Raw genomic sequence first — 16,216 nt, 5'->3', positions numbered from 1 at the left:
CCCTCAAGCACCCTACTTCAAAGATACAAACCCCACCTGTCTCCTTTGCCTACTTCATTTTTCTCCAGAAACTTCCAATCTACTACATCATCTGCTTATTTATTTTTCTGTCTACGTCCTATGCCCTGTGAGGGCAGGCTTTTGCCCATCTTGCTCACTTCCGTATCCTCAGTACAGTAACCTGGCTTGTGGTAGGTGCTCAATAAACGTTTGTAAACCCGAGTTGCAGTCTGGGTGGACGTGGTCAGGAACGTGGTGGAATAAGCGTTGGTCGCAAAGAGTGTTGGAGATCCTGGCTGACAAGTGCCCTATTGGGGTCCTGGAAGGATCCTATTCTGTCACTCTCCCACTGACCTGCGTGTTGGAGAGGGAGCCACGTAAGGCCTGGCCAATCTGGGTGGAGAGCCACTGTATCTTGGAAGACATAATACTAATACTAATACTACTACTAATAATAATGACAGCTTTTATGGTTGCTGGTCTTTTTTCCTAGGTCTCTGTTAAGTGCTTTACATTTACTATCTCTTTTATGTCTGGTATCATTCTGATGAGGTGGTCCTATTACATCCATTTTATACACATAAATGTATTTTAATGTTTATTTATTTTAGAGACAGAGCACAAGCGGAGTCGGGGCAGAGAAAGAGGGAGACAGAATTGGAAACAGGTTCCAGGCTCTGAGCAGTCAGCATAGAGCCCAACGCAGGGCTCAAACCCACGAATCATGAGATCATGACCTGAGCGGAAGTCGGACACTCAACCAACTGAGCCACCCAGGCGCCCCTATTACATCGATTTTAAAGATGAGAACCTTGAGGCTTGCAGCCTGTCAATAACAGGCCCCACTGCCTCAGGCCACTTGCAGCCTGGCAAGGAGCGGATCTGGGAATGAAGGATACATTTCCGCCCTGCCCACTAGAGGGGGAGTGGGACCTGGGGCGCAGGGCGTGGGAGGCGGGGCTTCCCGTGGAGGCGGGGCTGCTGGTGGTAGGGGCCCAGAGCGTGCGTCGCCCCGAGGACCTTCCCGCCAGGGGCCAGGCTGCACTGCGGAGGCGGCGGCGGCGGCTCGCTGGAGGGGCGGGGAGGCTGCGCGGCGGGGCCTCACGTCACCGGGCGCTCGACCCCCCCCCCCGCCCCCCGCTGTGGCTGCAGCTGCGGAGCCGGAGAGCCGGCACCGCGGCCGCCGGGGCTGGGAACGCAGCGTGTGCGGCCATGGCCTCCAGCGCTGGGCTAAGCGGGCGCAGGGCGCGGGGGCGGCGGGAGGGCAGCCCCGGGCCCCCGCTGCAGCGCTCGGCTGACCGGCTGCCCCCTCGTCTCGTCCCACAGAGGCGGACACTAGACAGAGGCTGCTGGGCACCATCAAGAAGGAGGTGGGTGCCAGAGGCGGGGGCGGGGGCGCGATCCTGGGGGAGGGGGCTTCCAAGCCACCTGGGGAAGGGTCTCCGAAGGAGAGGTGGCCGGTGGCGGCGGCGGCGGCGGGGACGGCCATTTTCGGTTTGGGGCTCACCTGGCTGGGTATTTACCTCCCGGGGAACTGGAGGCGGATGAGTTTGGGGGTTGGAGTATAGGGGGACTCTGGATGTTTTTATGCTGTGTGCAGGGTCGGGTGCAGCGGGAGGGCCCTCCCTGGGTGTGGGGCACCCCTGGATATGTCTGGGTAGGACCTCCTCTTGTGGAGGAGCCGGTGGTTGGATCTCAGTAAGGTGAGGCAAGCGCCTGGGGGTGCTGACTGGGCGTATTGGGTGGTGGGGGGCTGAATGGAGCTGCAGAAGGAAGACCAGACTTCGGAAGGGGGGAAAGGTTCACTGTGGAAAAATGCCCCTCATCCCAGATCTCCCCTTTCCCGCAAATTCTCAGTGCTTGGAGCCGCCCCCAGGAGCCAAGAGACTCCCCCCGCCCCCCATCCCTGAAAGCCCCTGGCAAGTGGGTGACTCCATTTGTGGGCTTGTCCCCTGCTGTTTTGGCAGGTGGGTTTCCCTTACCCCCTACCCTACCCCCACATGTAGTAGAGTGAGAAGCAAGCAAGGTTCAACTGTCCCTCTGCCCCTTCCCTCTCCTTGGGGCCAACTGGGAGCCCAGTCCAGCCTTTAGTTTGTAGCCCTGGACTGCCCGCAGAGGGGAGAATCCATAGTGGTTGGTTCCCGGGAAGCGTTTAGATGCTTGGACTGTGTTTGTGCATGTGTGTAAAGCATGCACACGCCTGTGTGGGCGAGGACATGTGGCTGTGTGTGTGCCTCTGAGCATGTCTGTGCATCGGTCTGGAGATATCCAAGTATATCTTCTTATTGCGTGTATATGGGTCTGTGTGTTTATGTGTTTTCGTAAGTATGAGGTGTATCTGTGTGTTGCATGAGTCTCTGTGTACATGGGTGAGGCCGTGACCATGTATGTGTGATTGTATGTGTGTCTATTGCCTTCCTTATGTCACTTCACATCCTGGGACCCCGTCACTGCTGGGCTGCCTCACCCCTGTATCTTGAGTCCTCAGCCTGAGACCACAAATGCCCTCAGACCTTGGGGGCTGGCCTCATTTCTGTGCCTGTGTATGTCTGTTGAGGGTGTCCACATCTGGTGTCAGCACTGAGCACCAAGAAGCCCCTCCCCGCCTGGTGGCAGACAGCCGCCAAAGGACAGGCTTGAAGCCTGGACCTGTTGCTGCCCCTCCCTGCTCAGAAAGCTCGGGCATATGTCTGCGTATAGGTCTCTAGGTGTGGCGTGTCCCGTGTTGTTGAAAGAATCAGCTCCAGGGCTGACTGTACATTCTAGCATTTCTTTCTTTTTTTTTTAACGTTTATTTAGTTTTTAGAAAGAGAGGGACAGAGCACGAATGGGGGAGGGTCAGAGCGAGAGGGAGACATAGAATCTGAAGCAGGCTCCAGGCACTGAGATGTCAGCACAGAGCCCAACGCGAGGCTGGAACTCACAGACTGCGAGATCATGACCTGAGCCAAAGTCGGACGCTTGACCCACTGAGCCACCCAGGCACCCCTGATTCTAGCATTTCTGAATAAGGTGGGATGTGTGAAATTCCTCAGGAAGGCCCAGATGTTTTCAGTTTAGCTCTCTTAGAGGCCCTGTGGGGACCTGAAGAAAGCTCTATGTAGATAGACCACCTTCCAACAAAACATACAGACCTACAGTATTCTGATGACTGTGTTAGGGGAGGGTGTCTCTAGCACCTCCCCCAAAAGCCTTCAGGTTAAAAACCTGCAGACTCTTTGTTCATTGTTTAACCAAACCTAGCTGTCATATGTGCTCTGCAGATGTTTGCAACTGGAATGGCTGCGTTTTCAAGGAAATGGTTGGCTGTTCAACTGGGAGTGGGGGCCACAGGCAGAAGAATGTGTGAACAAGGCACCTGCCTCTGGGCAGGGCTCCAGCTGGGACCCTGGTGCCAGCTCTGCCAGCAGCTCCCTCGATGCCCTGGACAAGTCCTTTCCCCTCTCGAGGACTCCGTTTCCACATGTGGAGAAGGAGCGTCCTTGGAGGTCCCACCCATGTCAGTCTAGTTTGGATTATTGGCCGCGGGGTGGGGGGGTGGGGGGGTCGGGGGGTGGGGGGTGGGTGGGTATACTTTGCCCCTGGTGACCAGAGGTGTGGGCCTGCATCCTCTCTCCTGGGAGCAGCCGAGTTTGGGGCATGGAATGAGCTTTCTTCCCGACATGAGGCCAAGGCCATCACCTGATCAGAGGGACATCCCACTTGGTGCCTCAGGGGGGCAGGGACAGAACCTTGCAAATTTGGGCAAAAGGCCTCTAGCGCCCATTGACTCTGGATCTGCAGTAAGAAGGCACGGCCTACAGTAGTGAGTTGGTGGCTGATTCTGAATTCTGTATTTCTTGGGGCACATCGTTTCAGGAATCAGAACTTCCATTTCCTGGGGGCTACTCTGTGCCGTACCCTGTGTGTACAGGTAACTTTCTGAGGTGAGTGCGATTGTCCCCACTTTACAGACAGAGAACCCGAGCTTGGAGGGGAGGCGTGAGTTGCTCAAGAGCACACAGCCGACAGGGTGCGGAGCCAGGGACTTCACCCCCAGGTCTGTCTGACATCAGAGCCAGGCTTTTGCCTGTCATAACCCAACCGTGTCCATCCAAGTCTATGCAGCACTGCAATGTCAGCACGTGTGGTGCCATGATTTCCATCGCACGGATGTGAAAACTGGCCCAGAGAGAATAAATGATGTCCCAAGGGCACAGAACCAGTAAAGGACAAGTTCAGGTCTTCTGTTTGTGAGCCCTTTGTTCAGCACGGGTGCCCCCTGAGGCATGGCGACAAGCCCCTGTCCCAGCAAAGCCGACTTCCTCTCTCCTTCCGTTTCTCTGCCCACCTCTTTGGGGAGCATCTCCCCCCAGTATCAGAGAGCCAGGCTCCAGTGGAGTGGCATAGGGAAGCTCTTTGCCTAGAAATCCAGGAGTCAAGTCAACTCTTCCTTCTCCCCATTTTCTGGGTTCAGAGGAGCCACATCCCTGCCCGTCACAGCCTTGCCCAGAGACACCTCCCACCCTTCTTTCTGGAACCGTTGGCTTAACAGTCCGTTGCTTTTTATTTTTTCTATTTAAAAAATATTTTTAATGTTTTTCTTTATTTTTGAAGGAGAAAGAGAGACAGAGCATGAGCGGGGGAGGAGCAGAGAGAGAGGGAGACCCAGAATTCGAAGCAGGCTCCAGGCTCTAAGCTGTCAGCACAGAGCCCAATGTGGGGCTCAAACCCACAAACTGTCAGATGATGACCTGAGCCAAAGCTGGACACTAGTGCACTGTACAATCTGGAAAGTAGGAAGAAAGCTTTAACTTGGTAGACTGTTACCAAAGACCTTCTGTAGGTGAGTTTTGGAAGTTACAGGAAAGGCAAAGATCGAGCAGATAGCGTTTGGATCATGAAGGTGCTCATAACAGAATAGAGCTGTCCCTGCGGTTTTTGAAACAGAAAAGTTTCTGTGGTTTTTAAAAATAATTTTCAAAGGAATCATTTTTATTCATGCCCATTTGTTCACTTCACAAGTCACTCTTAAGTGCCTTTTAGCTACTAAGTGTTATCCTGTTGTTGTAGAATACAAACATTCAAAAACCAGTCTCTGCGCCCCAGGAGTTTGTTGTTATCCTTGTCATTTGTATTACTTACTCCCTTTAGTGCTTACTAGGTGCCAGAGTCTCGTAGAGCTTATAATTATCATTGCTATTTTGTATTGGCATTTGTTCCAGTTACCGTAAGTTCACGGTGAGGAATCAGAGTTTTCAAAGACTGGGTAGAATCTACGGTAAGCATGCAGGGTGAGTAGTTCAGTTTGCCAGGTAGAGAGGCAGAATGACAATGTTTGGCAGGACCAACATTTGTATGTTTGACAATGTTTGTAAACTATCACGATTACGTGTTTGGCGGAATACACAGCAGTGCAGAGGCGAAGGTGTACGAGTGAACTTAGCAGGATTTATGAGCAGTTGGGTTTTGCTGGTAGAAAACGTGTGCTATGGGAATGGTTGGGAATGAGGTGAATACCTAGGTAAGACAAGCTTATGGAAGTTTGTCAGTGCTATAGAAAGGAGTAGATCTTACCTGATAGGCCTTGGGAAGTTTCTTCGGTAGAATGCTTTTAGCGGCAAATAATACGTGACTTCTAACAGCGACGAAAACAGTAGGAACCAGAAATGTTTTGATGGTTCGGTGATGTCATCAGGATCCCAGTCGTCTCTTGTTCAGTTTTGGAGTTGGTAGTGTTTTTATTTCTCCTTTCCAGGGTGGCTAATTAGCAACAGCTCCAGGTATCATACTCTCACATGGCAACATCCAGTGGGTGGGAAGGACTGCTTTTCTTTAGGTGTTTCTTTTCACTAGGAAGAGGCTTGCAGTAGACTTCCTCTAGCATTTTAAAGACTAGGTTACATCACATACTCACTCCTAAACTGGTCCCTGGTAAATCAGATACTGTGATTAGCTTAGAATAATCCTTTCTCTTTTTGAAGCCAGGGTGAGGCCACCTTCTTTGTGTATGGAGACAGTAATATCCAAATAAAGTTGTGATTCTCTAGCAAGAATGAAGAATATGGAAGGGCTCTTAGGGAGGGAGGCGGCAGTATTTGATGCAGGGAGTTTGGAGAATTTGAAGCCGAAGACTAAGAAGATTAGATTTGAGTTAGGACACTCTGGTTATGGCATAAAATACAGATCACCAAGCCTTTTTCCTAAAGAGCCAGTGAATATTTTAGGTGATGTGGTCTCTCAGCTCTGCCCTTGTAGTGTGAAAGCAGCCGTAGCAATATGTAAGTGAAGACATGGGACTATGCCCCAATAAAACATTATTTACAGAACAGATGGCAGGTTGTGTTTGGCCTGTGGCCATAGTTTTCTGAACCCTCATATGGAGGGTAGGTTATAGGAAACCACATAAAGAGACTGGGAGGCAAAGGAAGCTCTTGTTTTCTTAGCCTGGTATTAGTCCATTGTGAAACTTTCAGTCGTGTAGATTGAAAACGTCAGGGGGTTCAATTTATTCCATTAATTTTTTTTTCTGGGCCTTGTGTCTTTCTCATTTGTTTTGCTGAAAATTTTTTTATTCATCTAAGAAATAACATTAATATTTGGTGGTTTTTTTTTCCTGCGAAAATCATCAGTTAAGAACTCGTGTTTGACTAGGGCAGTGGCAGGGGAAAGATAAAGCAGAGACAGAAACAGTATAGTTAATATGAATTTGTGATTCCTGAATATGAAAAGTTAGGGGGTGAGAGAGAACTCTCAGAAGATTCAGAGGTTTCCACGTTGTGTGCTGGCATTTAAATTGGACATGAAGAATGAGTAGGACTTTAGCAGATGAACAGAGGAGAGCAGCAGGAATGAAGACACAGGAATTATGACTTTTTGATTATTTTGGCAATAAATGCCTTTAATAGGTGAACTATATTTTTAATTTTCTAAGAAATTACAGAAAAGAAACAAAAAAAAAAGCTGTAATCAGTAGTATGTTTTTATACTGGGTCTGATAGTTCTGTTTTTTCTAGAACGATCCCTGTTACTTCTTGATTCCTATCGGCCAGAAAAATGAACTAAGCCCTAGTGAGTTGGAGAAAATTAACTTATTTTTCATATTTGAGAGGAACTTGTATATGGTAGAACATAGTGGCAGTCACCAGGATTCTCTCTCTCTTTTTTTTTTTTTCTGAGTAAAATAGGATTGTTGCTTGTTTCACACTTTCTGAGATCATGATTTCGTCTATTCCTCTTAAACTTTCTTCAAATGGATATATAGGAATGTAGGAATTTTCCAGGCAAATACCAAGAAAGAGAGTTTCCAGGAAAAGTATTCTGTGACATAACCTTCTGACTGTAACCACGTGTTAGACATCAACCCAAATAACAAAAGTTTCATATAACGCAGTTGTGTTAGAGGCACCCCAACGACACCCAGATTTGATTATTCACCAGAAGAGCTCACAGGACTCAGCATATAGTTGTACTCATGCATGCCTGTGGTTTGGTATGGGGACAGGCTAGGAAGGCCAGTCAGCACAGAGAAAAGGTGCATGGGGTGAAGTCCAGAGGAGACCAAGCGCAGGCTTCCGGGAATCCTTTCTCTATGGAGTTAGCAGGATGTGCTTAATTCCTCCAGCATGAAATTAGGACAGCGCAAGTGAAATGTTGTCTGCCGGTACGAGGCTTATGGATACTCAGTGCCCAAGGTTTTCATCAAATGCTAATCACATAGGCATCTTCTCCTTAGCATGTCCCAAAGTTCCAGGTTTCCAGAAGGAAATCAAGTGTACGGCCTTAAGCACACTGATTGTACCAGCACTTAGGCACAGTGAGCCACTATTGACCAGGTAGGGAATGGTGAGAACCCTCCTTAAATCCAAGATCCCAGGGAACAACCAAGGGCCAGTCATTCAAGGAGGATGTTCTGAGGGTAGCCATCTTTGGCCTGCTGGACGAAACCTGTTCTGTATAGGAATTATAGCCCTGACTTAATTTTTGGTGGTGTCTTAAAATTTTATTTTAATAGCAAGTAATATGACGGTTACCATGGTATTGGTTTCAGTTTCATCATCCGTATGAAGTAGGTATTTGTACAAAAAAGACTAGGGCCATATTAGGTCATTATAGTCTTTTTTGATGTGATTAAGCTTTCATTATGATTCTTAGATACGATCAACATAATGATTTTTGATTTAAAATTAGAATAAAATCTCTTAATTATATGCAAAACCCAGGTTTGATTTCTATAGTGCTGAATCCCTGTTTATAGTTATAAGATACTTGATCATATTAACCAATTGTTTTCTTTCCTAAGTATACAAATAACTTTTGTATTTTTGTATTTTGCTTTATGTATTTTCATATACTTCCATATGGGAGATAGTCCCCCTATTGTGTTACTTTGATCTCTATCTTAATTTTCAAGGTGACTGTATCATGCATTAATATATGTCAAGAGTAGCTTCAATGGATACCGTGTTTTGTTGTTTTTTACATTTAACGAGCCTTATTACTTACAGCAGTTTTAAGTTCACAGCAAAATATAATAGAAAGTACAGAGAGTGTCCATATGCCATACCATGCTCCCGTACACGCCTAGCCTCCCCTGTTGTCAACATCTTGCACGACAGTGGTCCATTTTTAGTAGTATATTTTTTTCAGTTCCTTTGTTTAGTTTTGAGCGAGAGAGCATGCATGTGTGTGAGCAGCAAAGGGGCAGAGAGAGAGAGGAGAAAGAATCCTGTGCTGTCAGCACAGAGCCTGATGCAGGACTTGATCCCATGAACTGTGAGGTCATGACCTGAGCTCAGATCCAGACTTGGATGCTGAACCAACTGAGCCACCCAGGCACCCTGACAACAGTGGAGCGTTTTATACGGACACTAAACTCATCATTTTCAGGCAGAGTCTCTAATTTGCATTAGTGTTCAGCCTTGGTGTTATGCGTTCTATGAGGTTTAACAAACGTGTAATGATGTGAATCCACCTTTGTGGTATCGTGTGAAAGAGTTTCACTGCCTTCAAGGTCCTCTGTGCTGTGCCCCTTTATCCCTACATTCACCCCAACCCTTACGTCCATAGCCTTGCTCTTTCCAGAGTGTCAAATAGTTAGAATCATACAGTGGATATCTTTGAATGTTTAGAAAGTTAAAATTCCCTGGTAATTGAAGGTAGGCATTCAAGATATTCTTTGCCTTTGTTTTGTTTTGTTGCTCATCAGTAGAGGATCTGATGACATATGCCTTCCATGAAAAAAAGCATCATTTCTCTAGATGTGTGTCACCTAATGGGGAGGGTTGAGAAAAATGACATCATGAACCACTACATAGCACGCACATTGGGATCATCCTCCTCTGTGATGTACGGTGGGTCTAGATAGACTCTCTAGCAATGGAAGGAGACAGTCTCAAGAGGTTAGAACTTTATCAAACTGGAATGCCAAATCCTTCTTCCTTAACTTCCCATCGGAAATAAGGCCAGGGAGAGTCTGTTTGCTATGGTTTGGCCATGCTGCAAAGTACAATAGCTATAGAGCACACTTTGTGAGTGGGTGTTTCGTCCTAAAACTGAACAGTGTCTGCTGAAGAGTGGGGGAAGTTCTGCCGTGCGTGTTACAGCAAAATAAAGATACTCTCTTTTAACTCCTCTAGTAGTGGAAGTCCAGAAAAATCATGCTAGTTTCAGTTTGACATTGTCAACTTAGGATAAACATTGACCTAACGATACCATTTTCCTCGAGCGTCATAGAGTTGGTCAGTGATGGTCATTGGAAACGTCAGTTCACCTGTAGGTGTCAAATTCTGATAAAACCCATTCTTGCTTTTGGTCCATATAGAGGAGAAGGTAAGATTTCTTAGTGCTTTAAGCCTACCAATGGTATAATTACCATTTAGTGTAGTGTGGTTTCCAGGTGTGGTCCCAAAGGAATACTTTTTCACAAATCATAAGCCGTAATTTCCTATATTTTTCGATTGTTGATTTAACATGTATTTTGCTTTCTTCTCTAGGAGCAGATAAGAACACTGAGGAAGACTCTATAACCAGGTAGGATTTTTATGGATTTGTAAAAAATGACATTTGTTGGGGCACCTGGGTGGCTCATTCGGTTAAGGGTGTGACTCTTGATTTCAACTCGGGTTTGTGAGTTCAAGCCCCACATCGGGTTATGTACTGACAGCCTCCTTGGAATATCTTTCCCTCTTTCTGTGTGCACTCACTCTCAAAGTATAAAGGAATGAAATGAAAGGAAACGGAAAATGAAAGGAAAGGAAATGAAATGTATGAAATGAAGATTATGTGTTTCCTAAGGGAATGCAGAGAACTAAAGCAGTTGTTGAGTGTTCTACCCTGGACGAGACACTATAACCTATGCATAACATCTGTTAAGTTATATAGTCATTGCATAGCTTTGCAAAGTAGCTGTGTTATTGTAGCCTACTTTTTATTACTATGGCAACTGTGGTTCAGGGAGGTTGATTACTCGACCCATGATTCCATAGTTAATGAGTAGCTGACCCGGGGGTTTGCCTGTCAGCCTGTGTAGCTTCCACATCCATTCTCTGGTTCCTCAGCAGCACTGAGATGAAGACACAGATCCTAGGGCAAATCAACTCAGAATATCAAAGGTAATGATGTCGGAACTTTAATTTAAGGTTTTCTTAAGAAACCAGGTTAGTCCAAGCATTTGCCCTTACATATTTGACCACTAGTGCTAACAAAAGTAATTAGTGCAGTGGTAACTAGTCCCTTGTTTTTACCATCAGAGATTTTAGGGTGGATGTCAGCTATGGCCATGGTGTCACGGCTTTTACATAATGAGATCTAGTCAGGCAGCTCCTTAGATGTGGTGATATCTCCTCTTCTTGAGACGATTGAGTTTTCTGTAAGGGAAGGATATCTAGTTGTAGACCATGTTACGTTAATTAAATTCAGCCTCTGTTTTGAGGATATTGCTCTATGATTCTCTGTTGCCTAAGTTCCCAGTCTGGTTTCCCTTTGGGCTAGTACCCTTGACTAATTCTAGGAAGCGTTTGCTTTTTTTGTAGATTTTTTTCCCCATGACTTTTCTGTACTGTGTTTTTGCCTTTTTACTTTCTTCTCTGGTTTTCTTGGTATTTCTTTTTTTTCCGTTAATTTTTCCACTTCTGCCATCTAAGGACTCTCCATATTTCCAGAGGCCAAATCAAAAGCACTTAGAATCTCAAGATTTAGGGAACCTCAGAGATTAATTCATCAAAATACCCTCTGGTACTTCAACCTATGTTTAACTTCCTTGCCCAATGGTTGTTTCCATGGAGTATTTGAAACTCAAAAGAGATTGAAGTGACTTATTTGGATATGATAAGTGACAGAAATGAGATTTAAATTTGGGTTCCTTTCTTTCTTTCCTTCTTTCTTTCTTTCTTTCCTTTGTTTTTGTCTTCACCTTGCAGGCACATGTTTTAATAATAGAAAGCTGGGGAGCGGGTCTAATGAATACAATGAAGGAGGGTAAGAATCGAATTAGCAGAGGAGACCAGGTTTCAAGAAGAACACTGAGCTGGATAGGAATAAGAGTTTTAGAAAAGATGTCAGAAGATGGGGGTTTATGCCAAGTGGGATAAAGGTGAATGACAGGAATGAAGGACCCAGGATTAGGGGAGTTGCTTAGAAAGGCATATTCAAATAGAGAGTTCAAGAAGGTCCTGACCAGGTTTCTGCTTTTGTGTCTGTTGGTTTCATTGAAGGTGCGAGCATACTTCAGATTTTCTGTTGAGAGAGACTGAAAATCATTTGAGCTGCTGGGAAGAGTCTGTTTATAGCAAAGAGAAATATGATATCATCTACTTGCACCCCCACTTAGGGAGGATGGCTTAGATCCTCTCAAGGAATTGGGGGTTGGATGTGGAGATTCTGAACTACAGAGATGTATGGCCCAAGGCAAGCTGTCTCCTCACTCCACCTCTATTCCTGAATCTGTGATGCCCTTCCCATGTACCTGTAGGGCTGGGCAGGGGTAGGACTGACTTGTCAAATCAGTAAGGGAGCTTCATCTGGATAAGTGGTAACATGCCTATGTTGAGGTGACTGTGTGGATGACTGAGACTCCCAATTAGCTTGTTCTCCAGGAGCAGGACATGGCTCCTACCCTCGGTCATTTGAACCCATCCTTGTTGTAGGAGTCTGTGCCTTCATAGGCTAAAGATTGAAAGGTTGGAGAATGCCACTGAACTGTGCCGAAGAGGGATGTAGGAGTGGGAGCTCATAGGGAAGAAAATATTCAGGCCATGTATAGAGAAATAGAGGCACAACTACCAGGGCCATTTTGATCGCAGTCTCTCTCCTTGGGGAGCTGAATGCCCCTGAAGGTTTTTAAGGACTTGATAGTTATGATGGACCTCAATACGGCAAGACCAGTGTAGGAAAAGAGTTGGCCTTGGGAACTTTTAATCTTTTAATCTCTAGTTAGTACTTCCACTCATAACATAGAAAACTTCACTTTCGTATATTTACTTAAACGGAGGTCTACCTGAATCACAATGTAATGTGTGATGCAACAACTCTGGGTGTTCCTCCATGCTCGCTTTAATGTAGCTCTCATCTGTTAATGTATAATGCTATTACGATATCACTGACTAGATTCTCTATGGTGTACCTTTAAAAAAATTTTTTTTTCAACGTTTATTTATTTTTGGGACAGAGAGAGACAGAGCATGAATGGGGGAGGGGTAGAGAGAGAGGGAGACATAGAATCGGAAACAGGCTCCAGGCTCTGAGCCATCAGCCCAGAGCCTGACGCGGGGCTCGAACTCACAGACCGCGAGATCGTGACCTGGCTGAAGCCGGACGCTTAACCGACTGCGCCACCCAGGCGCCCTCTATGGTGTACCTTTGATCCTTGTGATTGATTCATTCTATAACTGGAAACCTGAACTTCCCTCTCCCCTTCACCCACTTTGTCCATCCCCCACCTCCCCTCCCTTCTGGCAACAGTCAATTTTCTGCATTCATGGGTCTGTTTCTGCTTTTTCTCTGTTCATTTGTTCCCTTTTTTAGATTCTACATACAAGTGAAATCATATAGGATTTGTCTTTCTCTGTCTGACTTATTTCACTTAGCCTCATACTGTCTAGGTATATCCATGATGTTGCTGATGACACGATCTCATTCTGTTTTATAGCTGTGTAGTATTCCAGTATGTGTGTGTGTGTGTGTGTGTGTATGGGTGTGTGTGTACATGGTCTGTTCATGTATTGATGGACACTTGGGTTGCTTCCATATCTTGTCTATTGTCAATAATGCTATAATAAGGATAGGGGTGCATATATCTTTTCAAATTAGTATTCCATTTCCCTTGGATAAAGAAATACCCAGTAGTGGAATTACTGGAGCTTATGGTATTTGTATTTTTAATTTGTTGGCGCCCCTCCATACTGGCTTTTGCTGTGGTGATACCAATTTACATCCCATGACCAGTGCACAAGGGTTTTTTTTTCTCCACACCCTGAGCAATGATTGTTGTTTCCTGTGTGTTGAAATTGAGCCATTCTGACAGATGTGAGGTGAGAAGTCATTGTGGTAACGTTTATAGATTTAATTTTCAACCATTTCAGAGAATTCCCTGCCTGCCACACTTGGTTATGGAAACTCAGGCTGGGTCTTTCCTGGAGATTTCACAGGTTAGGAGAGGTGGAGGCAAAATAGAGAACTGAAAGCTTTTTTAAAATAGGGTCCAAAGTATGAAAGACCTGTACTCTGGAAACCGTAAAACACTGATGAAAGAAATTGAAGATGGCAGAAAGAATGAGAAAGACATCTGATGCTCATAGATGGGAAGAATACATATTTTTAAAATGTCTACACTACCTACCCAAAGCAATCTACAGATGTAATGCAATCCCTGTCAACATACCACAGCATTTGCCACAGAGCTAGACAAACAATCCTAACCATTGTATAGAACCACAAAAGACCTTGAATGGTAAAAGCAGTATTGCAAAAGAGGAAAACTGGAGGGATCACAATCTCAGATTTCAATTTTATTCCAAAGGTGTAGTAATCCCAACAGCATGGTGGGTACTGGTGTGAAAAATAGCCACATAGCTCAATGGAATAGAACCGAAAACCCAGAAATAAATCCACAACTGTATGGGCAGTTAATCTTCCACAAACAGGAAAGACTGTCCAGTGGGGAAAAGGCAGTCTCTTCACCAAATGGTGTTGGGAAAACTGGACAAGCCGCATGCCAAAGAATGAACCTGGACCAATTTCTTTACCATAGACAGAAATAAACTCAAAATGAATTAAAGACCTAAGTGTGAGACCTGAAACCATAAAAAATCCTTGAAGAGAGCACAGGCTGTCATTTCTCTGACTTTGGCTGTAGCAACATTTTACTAGTTATGTCTCCTGAGCCAAGGGATATAAAGCAAGAATAAACTAAGGGGACTACATCAGACTACAAAGCTTTTGCACAGTGAAGGAAACCGTCAAAACTAAAAGGCAACCTCTGGAATGGGAGAACATATTTGCAAATGTTTTGCAAATCCTGTAAAGGGTTAGTATCCACAATGTATAAAAAATGGATACAAGTCAGCATCCCTCCCCCTCCATAAAAGCCCAGTTTAAAAATGAGCAGAAGACATAACCAGACATTTTTCCACAGACAACATACAGATGGTCAACAGACACCTGAAAAGATGCTCCCCAAAACTACAACGAGATACCACGTTCACACCTGTCAGAATGGCTAAACTCCCAGACACAAGAAGCAAGTGTTTGCGAGGATGTGGAGACAGAGGAAACCTCTTGCACTGTTGGTGGAAATGCAAATGGGTGCGGCCCCTGTGGAAAACATTATGGAGGTTCCTCAAAAAATTAAAAACAGAACTCTCCTATGATCCAGTAATTGCACTCCTGGATACTACCCAAAAGAATACAAAAACACGAATTCCATGGGACACACGCACCCCTGTGTTTATTGCAGCATTATTTCCAATAGCCAGCACAAGTGTCCATTGACAAACGAGTAAACGAAGAAGAAGTCCTATATGTATGTGTGTGTGTGGATATGTATATGCATAGACACACACACACACACACACACTGGAATATTACTCAACCATAAAACAATGAAATCTTGCCATTTGCAATAACCTTGATGGTGCCCGAAAGTAGTATGGTAAGCAAAGTCAGGGAAAGACAAATACCATAAGATTTTACTCACGTAGTATTTAAGAAACAACAAATGAGCAAAGGAAGAAAAAAAAGGGAGAGACAAACCAAGAAACAGGCTGTTAACTGCAGAGAACAGATGGTTCCCAGAGAGGAGGTGAGTGGTGGGAGGGGTGAAAGAGGTGATGGGGATGAAGGAGTGCCCTTGTCATGATGAGCACGGGGTGAGTATGGAGTTGGTGAATCACTGTATTGTACAACTTAAACTAATATAACACTGGATGTTGCTATTACTGGAATTAAAATAAAACTTAATGGAAAAAACAGAGGCCAACTTTTAATTATGCCAACAAACTTCTTTGAATAAACAGAGAGCTGACCTTTCCCTTAATTTTTAAAATTTTGTTTTTAAAAAAATGAACATGGTTTTGTTGTATATTTTTGCTCTAGAGGCTTTCCGACAAACCTGGTCCTGATGATTCATGGCCTACATCAGCTAGCCAAGACTTCAATTTGGTACCAAGGTAAAGTACCCTCTGGTGAAACTCACTTTCCCACTCTGAATGTAGTTTTCTCCCATATTTACTCTTAAAATTTAACAGTAGCCTGTGTCTCATCATTTTATGTGTGTAATGGAAAGTTAGCAAGAACAAACTGGACAGCAACATGCAGAATAATGAAACTAGAGAACTTTCTTACACCATTCACAAAAATAAACTGAACATGGATAAAGGACCTGAATGTGAGACAGAAAACCATCAAAACCCTAGAGGAGAAAGCAGGAAAAAACCCGCTCTGAACTCAGCTGCAGCAATTTCTTACTTGACACATCTCCAAAGGCAAGGGAATTAAAAGCACAAATGAACTATTGGGACCTCATCAAGATGAAAAGCTTCTGCACTGCAAAGGAAACAATCAACAAAACTAAAAACAACCAATGGAATGGAAAAGATATTTGCAAATGACATATCACACAAGGGGCTAGTTTCCAAAATCTATAAAGAACTCACCAATCTCCACACCCAAAAAACACATCCTCCAGTGAAGAAATGGGCAGAAGACATGAATAGACACTTTTCCAAAGAAGAAATCCAGA

General features: G+C 44.9%; 1 long non-coding RNA gene across 1 annotated transcript; it reads left to right on the top strand.

Annotated features, from left to right (window-relative positions):
- The first annotated feature begins 915 nt into the window (after positions 1 to 915).
- On the top strand, positions 916 to 15,635 carry LOC147575435 (uncharacterized). Its single transcript, XR_015242392.1, has 3 exons — positions 916 to 1,370; positions 9,975 to 10,011; positions 15,573 to 15,635. It is a non-coding gene; the product is annotated as an uncharacterized LOC147575435 (long non-coding RNA).
- Positions 15,636 to 16,216: the final 581 nt, after the last annotated feature.

Source organism: Puma concolor, chromosome D3 (genome assembly GCF_028749965.1).
Source record: "Puma concolor isolate L17-30 chromosome D3, mPumCon1.1.hap2, whole genome shotgun sequence".
Classification (NCBI taxonomy): Eukaryota; Metazoa; Chordata; class Mammalia; order Carnivora; family Felidae; genus Puma; species Puma concolor.
The sequence above is the reverse complement of the archived record's forward strand: the minus strand, read 5'-3'. Positions and strand labels throughout refer to the sequence as shown.